The sequence below is a fragment of the Ambystoma mexicanum genome, chromosome 6q (genome assembly GCF_040938575.1).
Source record: "Ambystoma mexicanum isolate Mex_15411 chromosome 6q, UKY_AmexF1_1, whole genome shotgun sequence".
Classification (NCBI taxonomy): Eukaryota; Metazoa; Chordata; class Amphibia; order Caudata; family Ambystomatidae; genus Ambystoma; species Ambystoma mexicanum.
The window spans coordinates 1634005919-1634032046 of record NC_090937.1 but is presented as its reverse complement, the minus strand read 5'-3'; positions in this window follow the sequence as shown (position 1 = coordinate 1634032046).

Below are 26128 nucleotides of genomic sequence, written 5' to 3'. Positions count from 1 at the left end.
CTCCAAGTACTGCCAAGAAGTATACAGTAGCTGGACTGCCTTGAGTAGCTGGTGTCTACATACTCCCCAACCTAATGACTCGCCAAAGCACGTGAAATCAGCTGTGTTTTGACGGACTTGTGGCAGATTATCCCGTTGAAGTCAATGGTAACTAATGCGTACTTGACTTAGTAAAGGCTTTCCGTGACAGTGAAGTCCATTGAAGTGTATAGGAGAAGAATAGTGTGATGGGAGTTTGTAAATGTGAGTGGGTGATAGCATCCATAGGCATTAGAATTGAGAATGGTGGGCCTGTATTAGTCTTCAGCAGATGTGGTGCACATCCTACGTAACTTGTGACAGATTATGGAAGGGAGGAAAGCATATAGGACTGTACCATCTGTGACAAAGCCAAGGAGTCTGCGACCTCCCCCAAAGGGGGAGTTACCCCCTTTTGGGCTAGGGTGGCCAATTCACTTAACACCGCAAGGGGGAAGGGTAGGTCGTTGTCCTCTGGAAGTGACTCTCCCTTGTAGGACAAGAAACCCCAGAGTGGGACAAAGTCAGAATCCCTCCCCCACATGCACTAAATCCTTTATCAGATAACAAACTTTATTCAGTGGAAATAGCAGAGAGGCAAAAGGACAGCCTCCTGGAAGCACGTCGAGTGAGGAGCCAATCAGGAGAATGTATCAGCACACCCTGTGGAGTCCAAATACGTCACAGCGCATACAGGAGGTGTGGCTGGTAGGAGAGCAGGGATGCCAGATGAGGCATCCCGCATGGCAGTGTGCACTGGGCATGTGTTGCAAGGTCACCCGGGCAGCTAGCCAGAAACTGCAGACATCACCGCAGGAGCCTGAGCAGGGACCCTCAGAGGGCTGAGGAAAGGCCCCTGAGAAGGAACCGCACACTGATCCCCACAGAAAGAGACCAGGAAAGAAGGGACGATGCCAACCAACAAGAAGTCCAGTTGATGAGTTGCAAAAGCCACTCTGTGGAGAGGGGAATGCCAGAGCAACTACAGAGCCCAGCCAAGGTGCACCACCCATCATTAACAGGTACGCGGTGGCTCCCATGGCACAGGTGGGTGGCACAACAAGACAGAGGAACAGAAGCCCCAGAGTGGGATGAGAATGAGATATAAGGCACAGAGTGGGGAAAGATGCCAGAAACCCCAGAGCAGGGAAAGAGAAAGAAAAGCAACAGAATGGGGAAAGAATGTAGAAGCCCCGGAGTAGGGGAAGCGAAAGTCAAGCAACAGAATGGGGAAAGAATCGAGAAGCCTCGGAGTAGGGAAAGTGAAAGACAAGCAATAGAATGGAGAAAGAATCGAGAAGCCCCGGAGTAGGGAAAGAGAAAGACAAGCAATAGAATGGGGAAAGATGCCAGAAACCCCAGATCAGGGAAAGAGAAAGACAAGCAACAGAATGGGGAAAGAATCGAGAAGTCCAGGAGTAGGGAAAGCAAAAGACAAGCAACAGAATGGGGAAAGAATCGAGAAACTCCCGAGTAGGGAAAACGAAAGATAAGCAACAGAATGGAGAAAGAATCGAGAAACCCCACAGCAGGGAAAGAGAAAGACAAGCAATAGAATGGGGAAAGAATCGAGAAGTCCAGGAGTAGGGAAAGCAAAAGACAAGCAACAGAATGGGGAAAGAATCGAGAAACTCCCGAATAGGGAAAGAGAAAGACAAGCAACAGAATGGGGAAAGAATCGAGAAGTCCAGCAGTAGGGAAAGAGAAAGACAAGCAATAGAATGGGGAAAGCATCGAGAAGGCCCGGAGTAGAGAAATAGAAAGACAAGCAACAGAATGGGGAAAGATGCCAGAGACCCGAGAGCAGGGAAAGAGAAAGACAATAACAGAATGGGGAAAGCATCAAGAAACCCTGGAGTAGGGAAAGAGAAAGACAAGCAATAGAATGGGGAAAGCATTGAGAAGGCCCGGAGTAGGGAAAGAAAAAGACAAGCAATAGAATGGGGAAAGCATCGAGAAGGCCGGGAGTAGGGAAAGAGAAAGACAAGCAACAGAATGGGGAAAGCATCGAGAAATCCTGGAGTAGGGAAAGAGAAAGACAAGCAATAGAATGGGGAAAGCATCGAGAAGGCCCGGAGTAGGGAAAGAAAAAGACAAGCAATAGAATGGGCAAAGCATCGAGAAGGCCCGGAGTAGGGAAAGAGAAAGACAAGCAACAGAATGGGGAAAGCATCGAGAAACCCTGGAGTAGGGAAAGAGAAAGACAAGCAATATAATGGGGAAAGCATCGAGAAACCCTGGAGTAGGGAAAGAAAAAGACAAGCAATAGAATGGGGAAAGCATCGAGAAGGCCCGGAGTAGGGAAAGAGAAAGACAGCAACAGAATGGGGAAAGATCTGAGAACCCTCAGAGCAGGGAAAGCGAAAGACAAGCAACAGAATGGGGAAAGAATCGAGAAGCCCCGGAGTAGGGAAAGACCTTAAAAAACACAGAGTAGAGAGATCGACAAATATGAGCCCAAGACCTGGGAGAGATTTAAAAATCCCAGAGTGGGATGAGAATCAGAGTCAAGAACCAGAGCAGTGAAATATCCAAGAAAACACAGAGTGAGGAGAAAGTCAGAGGGAAACTCCAGAGCGGGGAAAGATCTGAGAACCAACAGAGCGGAGAGAAAGTCAGAGAGAAGCTCCAGAGCAGGGAAAGATCTGAGAACCCCCAGAGTGGGGAGAAAGTCAGAGAGAAGCTCCAGAGCTGGGAAGGACCCAGAGAGAGGAGACAGACAAAGAAGAGCCCCGAAGTGGGAAGACAATCAAAAAGTCTTGGGTGGAGAGGGAATCACAGGCAAGCCCCGGAACAGGAAACAACCCCAGAATAGGGAATAAGACAGAGACAAGCCCCTGAGCAGGCAGAATACTGAGAAGCTCCATAGTGGGGAGAAAGAGAGTGTATGGAAGCAAAATAGAGGAAAGTGTCCTCGAATGGAGAAAGCCAGAGGCAAACTCAATTTTGCAAGAGAACCAGAGAGACCTGGCTAGAACCCTGGACGGCTTTACAGTTGTGCACAAACTATACATTTGGAACTGTGAAGGTAGGCAAAGGCAGATGGAAACATGACACATGTGTCGGGGTCAAACGTCTACAGCCTTCCTTTTCATTGGGCAATGCCCAAAAATATTCCTTTGTTGTCTTCTTTTTTTAAAATTTTGGGTAGTTGGGAGAGAAGCTATGCGAGACTAGCTTTCCGGATGGAGAACTTAATTTATGGTTAGCCATCTTGACACCCTGACAAGTACCTTTTTTTTTTATAGAGTAGTGCTTAGTATCACATTTTGGAAAAGAGTAGCTCCATTTACTTTGGAGAGAGTATATAAATTGATACTAATCATGCCTCTGTGTCCATCTCAAAATGGTGTCAGAGGTGGGATGTTCATGACCCGCTATAAAGTCAGACCAACCCCCGAGACCCTGATATCAAAGCACATTTACTAACTTCCCACATAGGACAGTGGAGCATACAATCCTCCATAACCACTCTAAGTAAGCCTATTACCTTAGTACAAGGCACCCAGCACCCAGGCCTGACAGCCTCGTCCCTGACCAGTATGTTACCTAGTGGCTCATGAGACGAGGGAGAGTTCAAATCTCCTGGCCCTAAACAAATTTCTCCTACTACTGAAGCATTTGTGGGAGCTTTAGAGCTGGGTTTTGCAAAATTAAAAATGACTACTTCTCCATCTCTTGGGGCCCTCCTGGAGAGAATTATTGATATCCAGGAGAAGGCCAATAAGAGATATGAAGGATAGCTTGTACTGCAGTCCTTTTGTGAAGGTGACATTTTAGGGGCAGTTTTGTCAACTTTGAATGCCTGGCCATCCAGTTTCACTGTGATGTTACCTTCACAACTTTTATGGTGCCATTATTTAAGGGGGAGCCATAATTGGCAAATCAAACTATCAATGCCAATGGGACAACACCTTTTGATGAGATTAATAAGTCCCTCTTAAGTAAGGTGGGCCAGACAGAATCCTTTTTCCGGCGTAGGGTACGAGTCCCAATGAGACTCCCTTGGAGTTAATTAGAAGGATTACAAAACTCATTAACCAGTGTTTGGGGAAGAAGATTCTATCAGGGATTCTTGACACTTGAGTAGTTTATAAAGTCGATCCCACCTCCTCTCTAAAAAGCAGTGTTACAGAGTTACCAACCAACTCTGGAGACAGATATTCGAATTTCTCATGGACACTCTGGAACCTTTCATTTTTAAATAACATATACTGAAGACTCTTGAGTCTAAGAGAGAGACTAAACTCTTGTCCTAAAGAGATCCCCTCCTTAAAATTCAGAGACCTGTGCCCACCCATTGCTCTGAAGCAGAAGGACAAGATGGTAAAAAGGCTGGTTCCTCTGCCCACTCTCAAGCATTGTGGGATAATGGAAACCAGTAGAGTAGGAGGCAAAACATTCCACCCTTCCAATCCACCTGTTTCTCATGCAGAGAAAAAGGACCTTTTGCACCGGTTTGTCCAACAAAAACATCAAGAAGAACCGATGGAGGTTGGGTGGTCGGACGCAGAGGAATGGAGAAAGATGAAAAAGACAGGCGCCTACAACTATCTGAAGGTATGGATGTCTTTGTTTGTAAGACTGATTGCTTACAGGCCCACCCAAAAAAAGGTTAAAGTCAATCAGACCTGGGCCAGCACCTTAATTGGATCGGGCTGTCAGCAGACTGCTGTTCGGCTAGACCTCATCTACCTCAACACCTTAGACTTGAGGGGAAACCTTACAGATTACATGCATACATGGGAATGCTGAGATCTACGCCAAATTACCACTGACCCTGGAATTCCAGGGAGATCCAGCTAAAAGTAGCAATAGCTTCCGGGGACCCAAAAGTAATCTTCAGCATTGATTTACCTAATTTTCAGGATCTGCTTCAGTCTGCTCCCAAGGAAAAAAGTAGGGGTGTCTACTCTCCCCTTCCTTCCTGAGAGGTATTGCAGAGGAACGCTTGACTTTAGAATGGGTTTGGTAGAAAGGTATCCTGACCAGGATTGCAGATTTACTAGAGAAGAGCCGGAATTAAACGGTGGGGGTATATGACGAATCCAAGGAGTGTGTCATCTCTCCCCAACAGGAGCCATCTCTTAGGGTCTAGGGTCTAGGGTCTAGGGAGATGAGCCCACTACGCTTAACACCCCCTAGGGCACAGGGTAAGTGGAATCCCTCTGCAGGTGACTCCCTCTTATGGGACAGGAATCCCTGAGAGAGAGGCGCATGTCACCATCTCTGCCCCCAAGGCACAAGCACCTTTATGGGGTTTGTAGGAGCTAACATGTATGAAAACCATATGACCCCTTTAATGGCTCGCAGTGCTTTTCACCCAAACTGTATTAAGGCCTCATGGGAAACAGCAGAAAGTCAAAAGGCAAAGCCTACCGGGGGCACGTCATGTGAGGAGTATCCAAATATGTTGCAGTGCACACAGGAGGTGTGGCCGGCAGGAGAGCAAGGATGCGAGCAAAGGTATCCGACGCAGAGGTGTGAATGCGCGAGTTCAGCAAGTCCTCGACGGCTAACCTGAAGCACCATCGCAGGAGAAGTGAGCATCACTGGTCCTCGCACAGAGAGACCAGGAAAGGAGGGAAGCCGCCAACTGACACTGTGTCCAGTTTATGGGTCACGTAAGTAGGTTTGCAGAGAGAGGTATGCCTGAGAGACTGCAGAGACCTCCCGAGGAGCACCGCCAATCACTGGAAAGGTATGCAGTGGCACCAGCAGAACGGGAGGTGGGCACCACGGCAAGACAGGGGGACAGAAGCCCCAGAGTGGGGTGAGAATCAGAGATAAGCCTTGGAGTGGAGAGAAATCAGATAGAACCCTGGCGCTGGGAAAGATTTTCGAAAACTTAGAGTTGGGAGAAAGAAACTGAAAGGACCCTGCTAGGGTGGGGAAGCAAAATAGTGAACATAAAAGTCTACTGAAAGTAGAAAGCCTGTTAGAAGCCCAATTTTGCAAGAGAACCAGCAATGCCTGGCTTGGACCCGGGGCTTCTCTACAGCAATGCACAAACTATACCATTGGGACTGTGAACATAGGGAAAGGCCTATGGTAAAGAGACACAGGGGTGGGGGTCAGAAGCCAACAGCCTTCCCTTTCATTGGCAATGCCCAGAAGGATGCCTTGGCTGTCTCATGTTTTTTCTTTTGAGTGGCATAGAGACGCTAGGTTAGAGTAGGTTTCTGGATGGGGGACTTAATTTTGCTTTTTCATCTTGAAACCTTAATGAGCACCCTTTGGGATTTTCTTTTGTATAAGGTAGGGCTCAGTATCACACATTTAGGGGAAGATGAGTTTTTTTTTACATTGGCGAGAGAAAACAAATTGGCACTAATCATTCCTCCTTGCCCGTCTCCTAATCCTAACCGACCAGAATTCCTATAGGTCACCTCAGTAGGGCACGAGTATATTGATGGATCACTGGTGGCGGAACATCGTCTATTTACACCCGGGAAAAGCACATTGACCAATTACAATCTGCCTTTCTTAGGTGCGATTGTGCATTAAACGCCAATGGTGAAAATAAAATGTCAATAAAAATGGCCTTCGCGATAAAAAGAGAAAAAAGGGACTAAGTCCCTTTTCGGATGATGGCGGCCATTTTGGAACTTGTTTATATGGCCGCCGTCATACGAAAAGGGACCTAGTCCTTTTTCTATTCTATCAGCAGTGGCCATTTAAAAACAAACAAAAAAGTCATTCCGATGGCAACTGTGCTCGCGCTGAGCACAACTCCCGTCGAAATGAAAATAAAATACAAACTATCGGTACCCTGGGAAATTCCGAGGTCCGAATATCTTTCACACTCAGGCTGGGGGGTGGTAAAGATAATGAAGCAAAGATATATAGCAATTATTAACACTTCGAAAGCTATATACAGGTAATTTCCATAATAAATTCAATGATACATTTGTGTTAGAAGAAACAATTTTGTCTTTTTATTTGTTTCTTAGTTGGCCCAACGCGTTTCGAGTTAGATGTACTCTTCATCAGGGTCAGCATATTCAACAATTCAAATCTAAAAATAAAGGGAAAATTAAATACCACATTTAGAATTATATTTTTTTGGAGCTAAACAAAGAGTACTTAAATTACAAAAACCAAATCATTCTCAAAGATCACAAATTCTTAATGACATCCTGTTACCTATATACATCAGAACCAAATTAATACTCAAGATCAATAGAGCTCAAACTAATTAGAACAACATTCCGTTCCATGTACAATGCAATATGAACCTATTATTTGAATTCATAATTTTGGCCTTGATCCAGTGTGTCTAGCACATTAGTGAAGAATAGTATGCATATATAGATTGTTCCATGTAGGTATGGATCTTACCTAAAGAATGGATGTGTTCATAGGAAGAATTGACTAGTAGTGAACATCAACAATAGATGGAAGCTAGAAACTAGTTCCAGGGCCCGTAGTACCTAAAATAGAGGAAATTGGAAGATTCCAAAAAATGGAATGAGGCGAAATTTAAGTAATATTAAAAGGGAAGATCTAAAGTTTTAGGAGAATAGGAGAGAGATGCAGAATTGGTCTTACCCCAGAATAGAAGAGGTCAATGGCTGTAGACAGCTAAGTAGATGTCCAGTTGTGCTGGTATAAAAAGGAGGCAGCTGGAGGGACGACGGTCACCTCACGTGGTAGCCTTAGTGAGTAAATGGTCACCCAATCTGCAAGAAATGAGTGACCTGATTATTAAGAAGCACAACATGATGTGAAATCAGTTGTCAAAGTTCTAATCTAGTATCACTTACTTGTAGAGAGTTCGCCCGGCAAGATAACGCCCATCTAGATGCGGTCTGCAGTCGCTGCTAAATGCCCTTACCTGTTTATGGCCGTATTTGTATGTGTTGAGGGGATATGACGTCATCCGCGCATGCATCAGCGGCACCGGACATGTCTGTGACGTCACTCGCGCATGCGCGGTAAGGTAAACAAAACATGACGTGTCAGGAAATGTCGATGACGCTACTAGCGTGAATACCATAGTTGGTAAAGGTATGGTCATGCTTGACCCTGCTCTTAAGCAGTGATTGTGACAAGAAGGAGTCATCTGTTGTAGAAAGCGTGCTATTTTGTCAGGGGGAATGAATTCCAGTCAAAAAATGTAACGTGTTCACGTAAACAGACCGAATGGGTCATAGAAATGTTGTGATACAGAACCCAGTATCAAAAGGATAATAGATGTCCGTGATATTGAAAAAAGGATATGTCAAGGCTCACAGCACATAGAAGCGTGAGGTATTAACTTAGAATGCATGGAGCTGCAAAACTCAATGGATGGGGAAGGGGTTTAGGGGAGGTAGCGGGGCAAATAATGCTATCTAAGAAGGAAGTGCAGTTTTAAGATACAAGCAATGTGTAAAAGCAGAGCTATACAGATAGCATGTGAAAAAAGTGTAAGAAACATGTAATAGACATCAGGAAACCTATTGCAAACTGTAATGGTAAAACACATCATTACATACATTCTGAAAGATGTCATTCAGTGGATCAACATATTCCGCATGTTACAAATCAAGGTCACTGAGTGTTGTCTAGGTATTTACAAAATACAAGCGATGTATATAATATCTATCCCCAAAAAGGCATTGGTGTACATTCTAGTGCCTAGAACGGTAGTACAGGTAAATGGAGATAAGCTCGATAGCTAAAACATGAAATACATACCAAAATATAATACTAAAAATCACGGGAGTGTGTGGGTATAAATCTATTCAGAGGAAATGACATCCTGGTAGAAAGAAATATATTGATGGAAACAATACGGCAATTTCAGGACAAAAGACAGTGTATCCATGAATGAGTTTAAAATTAATGCTAACACGGGCAACTCTTCTGTATGTGTAGCCTACTCACATTGATTATCATGTATGTGGTTTTACACCAATATGATAGAGACCAAATTATAAAAATGGACCCAAATAGTAGTCCTCATTAATCCCTAATGGGGTCATAGCATCCAGTTTATTGATCCAGAAAAGTTCAATTTTAGCCAGAAGTCTAGGTAAGTTACCTCCTCTTCTTAGTGGGCGTAGGACTTCCAATACCACAAGTCTCATCTGTGATACGTTATGTTTCATATCCCTAAAGTGTCTGTAGACTGGAGATTTGCAGTTTTGGATCCTGATGCAGGATTTGTGTTCCGTCCACCTGTCCTTGACTTTTCTGTTGGTTTTGCCAACATAATATTGGCCGCAGGGGCAGCATATGGCTTATATGACATTTTTTGTGTCACATGTTCCAACATTTCTTAGCATGATCTTCTTGCCATTATGTGGATGCCTAACGTGGTCACTTTTTATCAAGTTGTTACAGTGTTGGCAGTGTAGACAAGCTTAGGTTCCGGCTTTTGGTTTGCTGAAAGTCATCTTTAGTGATAGTTTAGGTTTCTCTGCTTTTATCAATTGATCTGTGAGATTCCTTCCTCTTTTATAGGCCATCATTGGCTGATCAGGGAATGTGAGTGTGCTGTCTGATTTGATCAGATCCCAATTCTTGTATATAATTCCTTTAATTTGAAAGCTTTGACTCGAGTATCTGAGTGTGTGGATCAAACTCCTCTCATTTTTCTTGGGATTACCTTCAACTAGTGTGCTTCTGTCTTGGGTTTCTGTTATGGCTCTGTCAACTACTTCAAGTGGAAATCCTCTGTCTAGGAATATCTTCTTCATGGAATTGTATTCCTCATGAAGTGTGTCGGTCTCCGAAGTGATTGTCTTCAGCCTCAAAAGCTGACTGTAAGGTAGATTCTCCTTCAAATGTTTTGGATGGTGACTTGTATGATGAAGACAACTATTTACATCTGTAGGTTTTCTATAGATTTTTGTCTTCACAATGGTGCCTGTTAACTCTACCATGACATCCAAGAAGTTCACAATGGTTTTCCAATTCCAATGGTGAATCCAATTTTTTGATTGCAAGTGTTGAGAAAGTTCAAAAAATTGAGAAGTTCTGATTCCGTGCCCATCCATATTCCAAAAATATTATCGATATATCTCTGCCAACATTTTATCTTGTTTTTCCAAAGGGGATTGTCCAGTACGTGGGTTCTTTCATTGTGGTACATGAAAATGTTTGCATACGATGGGGCCACTGAGGACCCCACTGATGTTCCAGAGATTTGGAGGTAGAATTGTCCATTGCGCCTGAAGTAGTTATTGTATGATATATTATTAAGTAATTCCAGTGCAAAGATATTTTGGATATTGACTTGTCTGTGTGTTAACAAGAACCATTCTAATGCCTCGATGCCTTTGGAATGGGGGATGGAAGTATATAGAGTGTTGACGCCCATTGTGAAAAGTAGTAGATTGTCCTCTGTGAGTTGAAGTGTCTGTAAAATTTTCAAGAAGTGGGTTGTATCCTTCAGGTAGGTCGTTGTAGCTTGTACCAGTGGTTGGAGTGCTGTATCAAGATAAATTGCAAGATGTTGGAAAATGCTATCTGTCCCAGCAACTATAGGGCGAAACGGTGGATCATTGAGGTTTTTTATTAATTTTTGGAAGACCGTAAAATACCAGGGTCACAGGATGTTTCTGGATTAGAAAACCAGCTGTTTTTTCATAAATCCAATCCACTGTCATCGCTTTGTCTACAGAAGTTTTGATAATATTAGAAATACCAAGGATCAGGTCAGTGTCCAGTGGTGTATAAGTCCGAGTATCCTCCAAAAGTTTAGAACAACCAAAATCATAAAGAGTGATATCCATCAAAACAAGGGCACTGCCCTTGTCTGCTTGTTTTAAAGTGAGGCTATTGTCCTCAGCCAGTTGTTTGATGAGTTTCAATTGATGTTTCCGGATGTTGAATTTTTTAGGTGGGGAGTATTTGAGCCATTTCAAGTCTTTAGTGGTTTTTTGTTTAAACAGATTTATCAATGGGTAGTTCACCTAGGGGTAAAAATTACTTTTGTTTTTCATTTCTTGGTATCTTGATTTGGTCTTCGGTTGTATATTATCCTCGATGTTATGGAAGAATACCTTTAGTTCCATTTTCCTTATGAGCTTGAATAGGTTGACTTCTTCTTCAAAGAAGGAGGTGGAATTGGTTGGTATAAATGAAGTTCCCAGATTAAGAGTATCCATTTGTGCCGAGGTAAGAGGTTTAGATGAGATGTTAATAACTAGGTTGTCTTTTATTCCTTTTTCTGGTGTAGTTTTCTTCTTTCATTGTCTTGCTTTCCGTTTCCTAAAAAAGGAATTGGCTGAGTTGCGGCTGTTGGCCTACTTGTAGCACCCTCTGATTGACCTGGGGTCGGAATCTCTACTCTATTAGGAGTAGGTGTGGTAGTAGGTATTTCTTCAAGTTCTCCACTGGTATTGACTGCATTTTGACCATGCTGTCTTCAAAAGCTGAAAGGGAAACAACAAGACAATTTCCAGGCAATATTTCTTTCAGCAAGACACTTCCTTGTGCCACAGTGTTCCTTTTGCTGCAGCGTTCTAATTAACACACCAAAAGAAAGCTAAACTATGGGAAAATGCTTTTGCTTTATTAAATATTACTGTTTACTTTTAACATGACACCTAATGTTGTGCAAACACTCCGGCACAACAGTGGCCCCACCACTGCCTCCTCAACCTGGAATGCCTACTAATAACCACCCTTCCAATTCCAACACATCTCAGTCCCTATCACCATAATCAAGAACCTCAAACTGTCCCCATGCAAAGGGGACGTCTGATCTAGCATCCCTCGTGAAAGACTGTGTTGAACCTCTGATTCCTCTCATCGTGGCCATCACCGACTCATGCTTTGGTACTTGCTCTGTCCCTACCCTCCTTAAGGAATCCTAGATCCCCCCTCTGCTCAAAAAACATTCCCTAGACCCGACGATACCCACCAACTGGCGGCCTGTAACTAATGTCCCCTTCATTCTGAAAATTATTGACAGTGTGAACTACCTCCAAATTCAAGACTTCTTCGAATCCTACCACATTCTAGGCAATCAGGCTTCTGCCCCAGACATAGGACTGAGAAGGAATTCCCTGACCTAATAAAACAACTGGATAATGCAATCGATGCCAGAAAGGTCTTCCTCCTTCTCCTCCTTCACCTTTTGGTGGTCTTCGACTGCATCGATCACCAGACACGTTGCCATCACCTCACGACCTCTGCGCATTCCTCACCCGACGCCGCCCAATGGATCTCTTCCTTCCTATACAACAGAACCCCCTGTCTTTCCGGGCAACACAGTGGCTGCCCCCACACCCATCTCCTGTGGTGTTCCTCAAGGCTCTTGTGTCTCGCCCACTCTCTACAATAGCTATACAAAGCCCTTACTCAAACTCCTCGACTCCCTGGGCAGATCTTTTACAAACTATGCTGATGACACACACATTCTCATCCCCCACGTCCGGCAACTACATCCAAGACACAATCAAGGTAAACACCATTCACAAAATCATTCAATCATGGATGGCCCTGCATAGACTCTGGTTAAATGATGAAAAAACAGAGCTACTGCTCATCGGTTCCACTGCCGACCTCACCAAACTTGACAACACATTCAAATCCTTCATCATCGATGGCAACAAAATCCTGGTTGCCTCTGCTGTAAAAACACTGGTGTCTACCAAGATGCCACTCTTAATATGTCAAGGCAGATCAACCACATCGCCTCACCTTCAGCCTACGCCACACAGCTTATCAACGCTAGTAAACAGTTTCTCTCCATGGAATATCGTCTTACTTTCGGCCGAGCATTCATTGCTTCCATTATTGTTACTCACTTAAACAAACTACAAGTCACACAGAACAATGCCTTCCAGGCAGCTTTGGACCTGGGTAAACACGCCCACATTTCTTAAGCCAAGAGTTCCATTCATTGGCTCCCAGGCAGAGAGAGAATCAAATTCAAGACTCTCTCCATCACCCAGCTTGTTTATCCAACCATGCACTGATATACCTTGCCCAGAAACCACAAAGACAAATCCCACATGAGGTCTCAGCAATTTAGCTACAAACATTTCCTGACATTAGCAAGATTCAACCGAACAAGAGCAGGAGGCTCCAGTTTCCCAGTCTGCGCGTCTAGCCTCTGGAACAATCTTCCCCATCACTTGTGGGTACAACCATCTTACCATTTGTTCAGAAAGAAACTTAAACACACCTCTTCAACCAAATAGTGCACTGTTGTTTTTTCTCCATGCTCTGAACCTCTGTCCCATGTCTATGTGCTCCTGGCTCGTGAACAGGGCATGCCACGTGCAGAGGTGGGGTAATATAGTTTGAGCAGTTGAATAAAGACGTTCCGTAGGCACACGCACCATGTCTAATTGATTTATTTATTTGTGCGACAATTACATGATCTGACCTGGCACCAGTGCGCTCAGACACAACACTGGAGACGAAGGTGAAAATCACGCCTGGCATGCCCGGGTGCTTACGAAAAGCATAGTCGCTGCTGCGGTGAATAACAGTCCGCACATGGTCCAGAGAAGCCGTCAGGTCCCCTACTGTTTATTCCACTGGTGCACCGGCTATCCCGCGCTCCGCTATGCAGAGCAGAGCGAACGCTCAGGAGAGAGGGAGCGTTGGATGAATGTGTGCACCTCCGCACCGGCACCAGCTCAGTTTGGCGGCAAACCAGCTCAGCAGGCACTGATCTCGCCATTCAGTTCCGGCGGCAGGCCAGTTGTGTAGAAGCAAGACCTATCAGCACGTTCTATGCTGGCATCATAGCTAATTTGTGTTGGTGTTCACGCGGCTTCAAAACACAGCAAATTCAGCCATTATTGACCATAATTTAAGGTGTGGAACGGGGCAGCTCTACATCACATTAAAACAGCTCACAACAGTCACATGGGTCACATAACCACAGAGTGCCTCTGCATTACAGCACCGTGAACAAAGCAGGCTCATCACCCAGGTATCATGCATAAAATCGAGGAGCCCAGGGTCAATGGTACTCCATCATAGTTTTCTTCTGGGTTGCCAAGCAGAATGGAAGGAGGCTATGAGTCTCTACAGCTACAGGCCATGAGTTTCTACAGCTACAGGCCAAGAGTTTCTACAGCTACAGGCCAAGAGTTTCTTCAGCTACAGGCCAAGAGTTTCTACAGCTACAGGCCATGAGTTTCTACAGCTACAGGCCAAGAGTTTCTACAGCTACAGGCCAAGAGTTTCTTCAGCTACAGGCCAAGAGTTTCTACAGCTACAGGCCATGAGTTTCTTCAGCTACAGGCCAAGAGTTTCTACAGCTACAGGCCATGAGTTTCTACAGCTACAGGCCAAGAGTTTCTACAGCTACAGGCCAAGAGTTTCTTCAGCTACAGGCCAAGAGTTTCTACAGCTACAGGCCAAGAGTTTCTACAGCTACAGGCCATGAGTTTCTACAGCTACAGGCCAAGAGTTTCTACAGCTACAGGCCAAGAGTTTCTTCAGCTACAGGCCAAGAGTTTCTACAGCTACAGGCCAAGAGTTTCTACAGCTACAGGCCAAGAGTTTCTTCAGCTACAGGCCAAGAGTTTCTACAGCTACAGGCCAAGAGTTTCTTCAGCTACGGGCTGTCCCACCATTTCACATCTCAGAGACCTGCAGCTTGGTGGCACGTTGGACCAGATGGCTGAAAGAACTTTACATTTACATGAATGCCATGGGAGTAAGAAAAGAACAACGCTTGAGAGGGATACTCATGCATTCCCTACGTCCTGTAGTACGAGGCATTGTATTTGAGATGCCTGAGAGTGCCACAGGCTCATTCACGAGGATCATTGACTCATTGAACACTTATTTTGCTCCACTGAGAAGTGTTGATTATGAGAGACACATTTTTCACACCTCCACCCAGGAGAAGGGTGAAACTCTGGACACATTTGTCGTGAGATTGTGAAAGAGAGTCAAACATTGTGACTTTGACCGTTATTCGACTGAAGAAGCACTAAAGCCACAAGTAATCTCAGATATGAATCTGCAGAATTGTGGAACGCATTGCTGCAAAATACCAGACGCTTAGAAGAAATTCTAATGCTTGCAAGAGCTGAAACGGCATTCTCTAGTCTACGCGAACTGAGTTTCTGAGCAATATTAAAATTACATAAACAGCATCTGCAGCACACAAATGCCAGGTGCAGATACAATTTCCCTCACATTGGCACATGTCCAGCAATTGGCCATTCATGCGACGGCTGTGGAGGTGGGAACCACTCCCAATCTGTGTGCAAAACATCAAGTATTTCCAGCAGTCAGCTGACCGGGAAGGGTCTGGCAGAGACGCTGGTGGCCATCACTCTAGAAAATGGATGTCTCCCACCTTCAAGCAGAAGGCTTCCACAAGCAGACGTCAAGAATCGCCGCCACGGGCCAGGAGACACACTGCAAAGAGGGAATAGTACCATAGAGTGTCCACACCGGAAGAATCAAGGTCAAAGTCGACACGCCAAAAAATAAGATACACAGCTGTTTCTCCTCAGCATCAAGATGACTCTGATTCTTCGTCGAGCTGGGATCGCAAATGAGGATACGTGCATGCAATAGCAAACAAAACAATCTCTCACATTGGGCCTCATTACGACCCAGGCGGTAAGTTACCGCCTGGGCCGTGACTTTACCACCATGGCGTAAACTACGTTTACGCCATGGTGGTTGGCGGACTTACCGCCCCATTCCGAGGTTGGCGGGGCGGTAAGTCCCCAATCCCCATTTACCCTTCCCCATTCCCATTTTTGCCCCATAGGGCATAATGGGAGTGGGGAAGGCGTTAATTACGCCACCGTAAATTACGGTGGCGTAATTAACTCCATGGTCCCTTAGCGCCATGGATTTTAACACCTGCTAAAAGCAGGTGTTAAGTCCGCCATGGCGCTAAGGGACCTCGTACTCAGGCGGTAAGGGTCGGCGCTGTTTACGCCGCCGTAAAACCCTTAGCGCCTGAGTCGTAATGAGGCCCATTATACCCGTATCAAAGAAAGAAAATGGTGGAAAAATGTGAATATGTGTGGGCATGCGAGCACCCAATTTGGCCATCTCGAGAGAGAGAGACACTTGACTGTAAGAATGACAAACATGATGCATTTACTGCATGGGTCGAAGGTTTTCTCCAAACTGGATATAAATAAAGCACACCACCAGTTATAATCACACCCTGAATCTCACTACATCACCACTTTCACAACTCATTTGGGGTTATTCAGGTATAAAAGACTTAGCTTTGAGGTCTCATCAGCGCCTGAAATTTTTCTAAACAAAATTCACCAAGTAATAAAGCGCATACCCCAGTGCTTCAATTACAATGAGTGTAGTATGGCAATTTGGGACCACTAGTATGTTGCATATCTGTTCCAACACTTATCCCAAAAGTCCAGTTCCTGCTTGATGAAAGGCTTCTTCCTCGATGTGCCGGAGGTTGTAGCCATGCCTGGGGTCCCAGCTTCATGCGCAGGAGCAACCTTCCTCCTCTTGGGCAGTGGTACGGACCCTGACTGGCAAATGCGCTCTGATCAGCAGGGGCCATGGCGGTGGTGGACTGGACCAAGGGAGTGGCAGGTGGAACCAGGACGGAAGCCCTGACTTGAGTCAGTGGCTCCTGGGAGCTCTTGCCAGGACCCAGCGCAGCAACTGCCTCTGTGCCAAGGTCTGTGACTGACACAGTCCTGGCTGGCAGACTCACAGCCGTGGTCGTGTTAACTGCATCTGCCCATGCAGTTGCCAACACCCGGCTGCTTGGGGCAGCAGATGACAACACTGTCCCAGGGACATGTGCCTCGGTCAGAGCATCCCTGCCCGCATATTGCGTGTGTCTCCTGACCACCTGGAATTCAGCCTGGGAGTCCTCAGGTGCCAACACATCATGCGCTGGCCGACCCAGAGCCTGGGTGGTGGTCGCCACAGCTGCACCTGCAGCTAACACTACCGTTGGGCCCGTGACACTAGATGAAACTGACTGCCGGGTCACATGGGCGCCAGTGTCAGATGCAACAGCTGCATCTCCCGGAGCCTCAGGGGGTGGTGGCATGACTGCACCAACACGTGGCAGAACATCCTGCCCAAGTGGCGCACCCCTACCTCTTCCTCCTCTGCAGCCACCCTGGCCACCCTGGACTCCCCCTACTCCCTGGTCACCCCGGCCACATCCGTGACCATGCCCAACACATGGAGGACACCTAACTGAGGCACCCCTCACCTTTCGTGGCCTCCAAACCATGGCATGGATGTACTAGTGCCAATGGGAGGTGCTTACGACAATTGTCCTGGGAAATTGGGGTGAAGGGGGCTGGGTACGTGATGTAAACAGCACCCCTGTGCTCCTGCAAGGCTGTATGTGACCCCTGGGGGAAAATGACGGGTCACGCAATGCTCAGGCACTCCAAATATACAATAAAACTGAGCACGCATCCCCCGGTAGCCCATGTGTGTGGAATTAACCTCCTGCAGTAGGCAGTGGAACTCAGGGACACAAAAAACATGTGCACGTGGGACACACAGGCTACTATGAACTCGAAAACGGGTACGGGATACACAGAGGGGCCCGCAGTGGGAAAAATAGCATGTGCGACTCACCGTCTGACTAGCGTGGGAAAAAAAAACATGTGTAGGCAAAATGCCCGCCAAAAGGAGAGGTACGACCTCGATCCGCTGTGAAGTGATGGTGTGTGAAACAACAAGAAGCAGCAAAACGCATGCATCGGTCTCCATGAAAAGCACATACAGCAAACTGCTCGCCCACGATCACCTTTAACCCGTGCCGAGGGACACGCCAGAGCGCGTCACGTCACTTACTCGCTTATGCGCCAAGGCCCTTTCCTCGAATTATATGCTGACGTGCTGTTTTTTCACATGCTATATCACTCTGCATTGAGCTGGCCACGCGACAACACACGGAAGACCAAACTCCTGCCCAGAGGCCATTTACCTGCCCCCCAGAGCACCGAGCAGTCTCACACGAGCCATCTGCTGCTGCCTGCTGCCATCGTGCTCTGCTATTTGGTGCCTTCACATCAGCCATTGCCAGGGTCCAGTTGCTGTGACCACCCCTACTGGAACAGAAGACTCCCGACTGATGTTCCATTGCTCACAGCCCAGGCCCAGGACCCAGTCGCCCACCCAAACCTGCCTCGGGGGTTGCCATGTTGGGGCAAACACCATCTGAGACCACTGCCAAACCCACTGCCAAACCCCAGCCAGAGAGGCAGAGCACTGTCTGCTTCTCAGCCACAGAAGTTGGCATCTTGGTGGAGCAAGTTCTCGGGCATTATGATGCCCTCTTCAGACGACCGTGCAGCGACAAGGAAAGACGGAAGAGGACCTGGTCGGACATCGTGGCTGCCATCTACGGGGAGGGGGTGGCAACCCGCGACTTGCAACACATCCAGAAGAGCTTGGAGGACTTCAGGTTCAGGATCCTCATGAAGGCCCAGCGCCTCTTTCGTGCAGCGGATGCAGGGGGGTGCCATGTCCAACTTGCCATCGACCAGATGAGGGTCCTGAACGCATCAACCTAGTGCTTCAACACCAGGTCCTAGAGAGGCAGACCCGTCTGGAGTCGAGCGGTGAATTTATGGGCTATCCCATTCTGCAAAAGCAAGGAAATATCGAGGCTGAGTATCAAAAAAGGAAATACACCAAACACAGGCTATAAAGATTCACAGATCTTTAATTCTGTGCAGTTACAATGAAACACAGATCTGATACAGATAGCTATCTGGCTCTCGACAGCCCGCAATGAGTACCGGCCCGTCAGAGTGAGGAGGGAGAGTGCTGGACATTCTTAACATTCGCATTTTTATACATTTCCTCAAATATTGTCCAGCCCCTCTACAGGTTAATAACTTGCTGTCTAGAGTTTGTGCCGAGTTCACATATAGCTCGTACAATACTATGCACATGGATTACATAGATTTGTGTTTCCAACAAGTTACAATAGCAAAGTGTATTCCTGGATTTAGCAGTGAGCCTTAGTACATATCCCTTCACAATGTAGTTCTGCCAGTGTCCACGCTCGACATTTCCATAGTATTGTCCTCGATGTGTATTCGTGGATTAGGCTTGTTAATACAGACGATCCTAGGACAACAAGTCAAACTTGGTGCAAGGTCGCATTACCTAGCCTAGACAGTCGGCCCTTGGACTGTCTAACCATTAACAAGGCTCAAAGTTCGGCAAGGCTCGGTTGCAAGTTAAACTCAGGCCACCATTTTAGAACAGGGAATTCACATACAAACAGAAATCAAAATGGCGGACGATTCTAAAATGGCGCCGAAGTCGATCCAAAATCGAAACTTTGAAACATGGTTTTCTTCGCAGAGCGACTAGGTTTAGGCCAATTTATAAGTTACCAGGGGAATCCAGACGTGGACCCCTTGCTCACTGTTCTTAGAGAGGCACAGCTTCATCTCACTGATGATGCCCAACTAGGCTGAAACACGTGTATGGGGTTGCTGTGGTACTCTTGTTCAGAGGAGAATTGCCTAGCATTTCGATGCTGGACTGCCCCCGGGCAGGACAAAGACTGATGTGTGGGGAAATGTCTTCTCTGTGAAAAGAACAGTGAGCTAAAGACTTAGTTGAGACTCTCCTAGGGGCCATCCACCCAAGAACAAGTCAATGGGCTGTGTTCGTGCTGGTAGAGAGTTTCCCAGACCCCTCTCTGTTTTGCATACCAAGTAACTTTGGGTCTCACGCTAAGTTACCAGGGGAATCCAGACGTGGACCCCTTGCTCACTGCTCTTAGAGAGGCCCAGCTTCACCTCACTGATGATGCCCAACTAGGCTGAAACACGTGTATGGGGTTGCTGTGGTACTCTTGTTCAGAGGATAATGGCCTAGCATTTCGGTGCTGAACTGCCCCTGGACAGGGCAAAGACTGATGTGCAGGGAAATGTCTTCTCTGTGAAAAGAACTGTGAGCTAAAGACTTGGTTGAGACTCTCCCAGGGGCCATCCACCCATGAACAAGTCAATGGGCTGTGTTCGTGCTGGTAGAGAGTTTCCCAGACCCCCCTCTGTTTTGCATACAAAGTAACTTTGTGTCTCACCCTAAGTTACCAGGGGAATCCAGACGTGGACCCCTTGCTCACTGCTCTTAGAGAGGCACAGCTTCACCTCACTTATGATGCCCAACTAGGCTGAAACACGTGTATGGGGTTGCTGAGGTACTCTTGTTCAGAGGAGAATTGCCTAGCATTTCGATGCTGGACTGCCCCTGGGCAGGACAAAGACTGATGTGCGGGGAAGTTTCTTCTCTGTGAAAAGAACAGTGAGCTAAAGACTTGGTTGAGACTCTCTCAGGGGCCATCCACCCAAGAACAAGTCAATGGGCTGTGTTCGTGCTGGTAAAGAGTTTCCCAGACCCCCCTTTGTTTTGCATTCCAAGTAACTTTGGGTCTCACCCTAAGTTACCAGGGGAATGCAGATGTGGACCCCTTGCTCACTGCTGTTAGAGAGGCAAAGCTTCACCTCACTGATGATGCCCAACTAGGCTGAAACGCGTGTATGGGGTTGCTGTGGCACTCTTGTTCAGAGGAGAATTGCCTAGCATTTCGGTGCTGGACTTCCCCTGGGCAGGACAAAGACTGATGTGCAGGGAAATTTCTTCTCTGTGAAAAGAACAGTGAGCTAAAGACTTGGTTGAGACTCTCCCAGGGGCCATCCACCCAAGAACAAGTCAATGGGCTGTGTTCGTGCTGGTAGAGAGTTTCCCAGACCCCCCTCCGTTTTGCATAACAAGTAACTTTGGGTCTCAACGTAAGTTACCAGGGGAATCCAGACGTGGACGCCTTGGTCACTGCTCTTGGAGAGGCACAGCTTCACCTCACTTATGATGCCCAACTAGGCTGAAACACGTGTATGGGGTTGCTGTGGTACTCTTGTTCAGAGGATAATTGCCTAGCATTTCGGTGCTGAACTGCCCCTGGGCAAGACAAAGACTGATGCGCGGGGAAGTTTCTTCTCTGTGAAAGGGACAGTGAGCTAAAGACTTGGTTGAGATCCTCCCAGGGGCCATCTGCCTAAGAACAAGTCAATGGGCTGTGTTTGTGCTGGTAGAGAGTTTCCCAGACCCCTCTCTGTTTTGCAATATATATATATCAGAAGGAGGCACAATATGATTTCCCCCTTAACAAACCCTCCTTTTGGCCTAAGCCAAGCGCTAAACTACAACTAGTCACTCTACGAGTAACTCGACGTCTCAATATCTATACAACCTGAATCACAATCATCAGAGATATCAATCGCCATAAGGTCTATAACAGAAATTTCTTTCAACACAAATGTATTGGTCATTCTTTCCGGTGCACTTACCTTTTGTCCTAATGTTCCCAAGGTCTGTGCACAGCACCCCCTTAGAATTGAACATATGGCAGGAAGACATTGTATACAGCAACAGCAAAACAACAGAACTCCCAGAATAACTAGTAAGACTGAAAGTAGCTTCCATCCCCAAGATCGTAAGAAGTCCCAGAACCAAGCGCTAAAATCCCAATTTCCCTCAGGAACGTGCACTTCTAAACGCGCACCGTGGGAAGTACAGAGGAAGTATTTGTTTACTGGCGTGCCGTGCTCTGTGGAAATTGCCTGGGATTAACATCAAGCATTTGTTTTGCCTGCACGGACGTTCGTGAATTGCCTTGCTCGACAGCAGGAGGAAGTCTTTCTGCCGAACACCTTGGACTGCCTGATCTAGTGGCACTGGAAGAAGGACTGCTTTGGCTGGGCTCCGCCCTTGTGACGCCCACACCGCTTGGAAGCCTCCTATATTTACCCAGTAGGCAGCGCAGTCGCGCGTGCACTGTGGGAAGTACTGTTCATGGGGTGTTTATGGGGTGTTTAGCCTAATATTCATCTCGTGATATCATCGTGCACGCGAGAAGTGCACTAACGTTGTATGTGGGTGGATGAATAAGCTAGTATATTGATTGGCTGTTTTTTTCTGTCCCTTTCTTTGGAAGGACTGCTTTGGCTGGGTTCCGCCCTTGTGACGCCCACACCGCTTGGAAGCCTCATATATTTACCCAGCAGGCAGCGCACTCGCGCGCCCACCGTGGGAAGTACAGAGGAAGTACTGTTCACTGTGCATTGTGCGGTGCGCTGGCTGCTGGGGGGATAAGGTAGGTTGACTGCAATAATTGTAAAACCAAGGCGCTCTTTGGATTATTTGAGCACTTGGTAATCAGCTCCTTCTACTCAAGTTAATATGGTGAATGGTCTCCGTAGTGGGCAAAAAATCCACAGCAAGATGAGCAATGATATGGTTGATACTATGTTAATACATGCAGATAATGAGGCAATGGTAGACTCTGAGAGTGAGGAAAACAACTCATCTAACAAGGTGGGAACGTCGGCATGTGTAGAGACCCTTGGAGATTTGACTGGTAAAATAACACAGCCTGAGATCTTAGTGGAAACCATGCCCGAGAATAAGTCTGATACCGCACTAGTGACCTTTAACCTCAAAGCAATGAATCATGACTCCGATAATGGGGTTCTGAGTGAAACCTCAGGAGATTATCCGAAAGGTGATTTATTAGCAAAGATGGGTATTTCCACCGCTAAACCTCGATTCTCTGATGTTTCAATTATTGCACCTGCAATTGAGGCATTGTTGGACAGAAGGATGCGGTTCTCTAGAGGGCCCTCCACCCCAATTAAAGCCAATAAGTACTGGATGGAGGATGTACATGTGTATATTGATGCTGATCTAGAACCGAGCTTGAAGGACCAGGTGCATACCTTTTTTGACAACCAAATTGGTAACAATGAGGGGAATAAGTAACTTAAAAAGTTAGGAACCAGTTCTCCTTCAGAAATAAAAATCCCCTCTGAAGGGACGCCTAGGATGTCGGAATTTCTTCCGGCTTTGGTACCCTCCCCTGTTGAACCACAAATTACTTTGTCGGCCCTAGAAGCCGAGGCAGAACGTAACTTAATTGAGTCCTCTGATATTGGAGCTGAGTTTCCGGTATTGTCTAGAATCCTGAATCTTCTAAATAAAGGACATGATCAGACACATGTCCAACTTGGATATTCACAGAGTTTTTTAACTGACCTTCTTACAAAGGTCAACAGAATAGAGGGGTTATTGTTCACGTGTGATATGGTAGCGGCTCTCTCTAAAGGGAAACAAAGAGTGAGCTCCTCACTGAACAATAAAGCCTCCCAAACACCCGCTGACCCACGATTGGGATTCATGACGACAACTACTTTTGCTGCGGTTACGGCTGGTGATACTACCAAAAATGATTTGCCTGTAGCAGCAGAAATAAAACATCTAACTGAGCTGGTATCGGCCAATGCAGAGGCCATACAACAAATAATAGCCAGTATAACAAGGGGCGATCGTAGTGAACAACTTTTAGATGTTCAGATGATTAGTGATGATATGATTGCTGTTCCAATTCCTTTGACACCTAACTTACCAAAGGAGGAACCTTTAGATAGTCCCTCAACTCTAACCAATTTGATTGATTTAGAAGATGAGGCTCAGTTAGGTCAGCAGGAATTGAGAACGCCGATGATTGAGGAACAGGTATATGAACCTGTCCTGTCAAGGAAACAGAAAAAAATGCTCCTCAGAGCTACAAAACGTAAAATAAATCAAGGAAAAAACCTAAAAGCAAAGAACCAGCAAATGCCTCTTAATGTCACTCTAGAATCATTGAAAGTCGATCCAAAGAACTTGTCGCATGATGAAGAGAGGATTGATTTATCGCAACTGAATAAAGAGTCAAGGGCAGTATTGAGCATTGACATAACACATAGTCCTGGCGATCCACAGCAATTGCCGAATAAACACAACACAGGAAGAGATTTGGGGGAGACGGCTGCGGGAGAGCAGGGTTGTTCGCCCAAACAAAAACAAACGGACTTGATAAAGTTCTTTCCTGCCTTATATATAAAGAAGGCCTCCAATAAAATCAAGGTTGCAGCTGTAAATAAAAGCACGAAAATAACAGTTGCGAATAAACTTACTATAAATAAATCTAAGATAAATAGTAAAGGACAGGCGGACTTGGATCGGCCAGTGATGAATCAACCCCCCTCTACAGCGGGACCTTCGTATAGTGCTAACAAAGCTCCTGTATTTAGGGCAGCAACTGATGAGGGGGACGAACTTGAAGAGTTGGGTGCTTTGCAAGGAAAGCACAGTATAAACAGGGACCTCAATAGGTCAAAATTAGAATCATTGATTCAGAGTGATGAGGTCTACGCTGAATCCCACTCTAACGATCAAGTGGCAACAAAAGACGGAATGTTTCTAACCCCTGAGATGCCTTCTATTATGGGATGGGAAAGCAAACAAACAAACTCTTCCAAAACGAGCTTAAATCGCTCGGCGTTGCTTAAAGCCTTTCAAGAAATCCCAGCACTACGTATGATTAGAAGTAATGATATAGATTGGGTTCGTTTGGCTCACAATAATCCCACGCGGATGATATGTGGCTATCAGTCACACATCATCATAAAACTGATTTGGGCTCAGCGTGAAAACCTGGAATTATTGGGATTACATCCTTGTCTCTTTAATACCAGTGAACTTGCTGAAATTTTCATTACGACTGTTCCGGATTCCCTGCAAATAGCTAATGCAGTGGGTTCCCTACCACTGATCAATGAGGAGGTGCTGAAACAATTTATGAACCTAGCAGCATCCCTAATGGGTATGATGAGTATGGGGGCTCTGACTGCACCTGCCCCGCATCCTAAATTAGGAAGCAAATAGGATGAACATTTGGGGATTGGGATTTTCTCATGGAACTCATGCGGAAGTGCTAATTTAAGATCATGGAATGAGACATTAGATAGGGACAGTCGCCCTGGGATTTGTCTGGTACAGGAGACTATGTGCATGGGTAACTTGGTCCTAGAAGGATTCAATGCTTATCTACAGCCTGCTAGAAGAGGTGATCAAGGCCGTCCTGCTGGAGGCCCTGCTATATTGATTGATAAGCAGTTAAAACTAGAATCCTCTATTGTGTGGGCTGATGAAGCTTTACTGGTGGTGGGAATTGTATACAAAGATATCGTGGGTTTCTTTTGAAACAATCACTAATCGACTGAACCATATTTTCGAACAGGCTGTGATTCAGAACCTAACCCTGAATGCAATCATTGGAGGTGACTTCAATTCCACCTGTGTAGTCATAGATAAGAATGAGAAAGAGGCTATCCATGATGTAAAAAAAAAATCCCAGGTAAATGGTTTAAGGTGGTTGGAATTCTTTCCCCAATGGGACATTCAAAGTGTCCCGTTCCTACCGGGGAGCGCCCATTATACCTGGGCAGGAGGTACCTGTGCGTCACTTATTGATTATATTTTTGTGTCTACTAGGCTCTTAGAAATAATGGACCCCATAGCGATTTGTAATCCTGGGAAGGGAGATCATCTATCCTTGAACTCTAACCTTACATTAAATGTGACACTTTTTGATAATATTCCCATGCTTACTGCAATTGAATTTGATCGCGCAGGAGCCACTATTAAGTGGACTTCTAGCACGTGTAATGAAGTTACCGCCAAAATCAAAAATGATATCTTGATCAACAGGAGTTGTGTCTCTTGTGGTATCTCGGGGTCATTGTTGAGATCCAGAATTCCATTAGAGTTGCATTTCATATAGCTTGTTTGATGAAACATAAGGCTACTATGCCTATAATTACGCACCATCATCACTATAATTTAAAAGTAGTCGCTCTAAGGAAAGAGAAACGCACACTGCTTAGACAGCTTACTAAATCTAATGTTCCAAACGATGTTTTTAATGAAAGCAAAGCCCAAATTAACACGACCTACAAAAGACACCTAAAACTAATGAGGTATGAACTGAGAAATAAGGATAATCAACATCTAATTACTTTATTATTAAAGAACAATACTAGACAGGTGTGGGCTACCATGCGATCCCTTTTTGACAATACTGAGTCAATTGGAGAAGCGGCAATATCGGCAGTTGTCTGGATGGCGTATATTAAGGCTAAATTTACTAAACCTTCGGCTTTCTGCAGCTACAGGGATATCTTAATCTTTAGGCCTCCCCGGTGTGGCTGCCCATGGACGATAGAAGACATAACTATAATCATTAAGAAATCAAAAGGATCTAGAGCCCCAGGTCCGGATGGGATTCCTCCGTGTCTTATTAAACTTAACCCGGACTTGTGGGCAA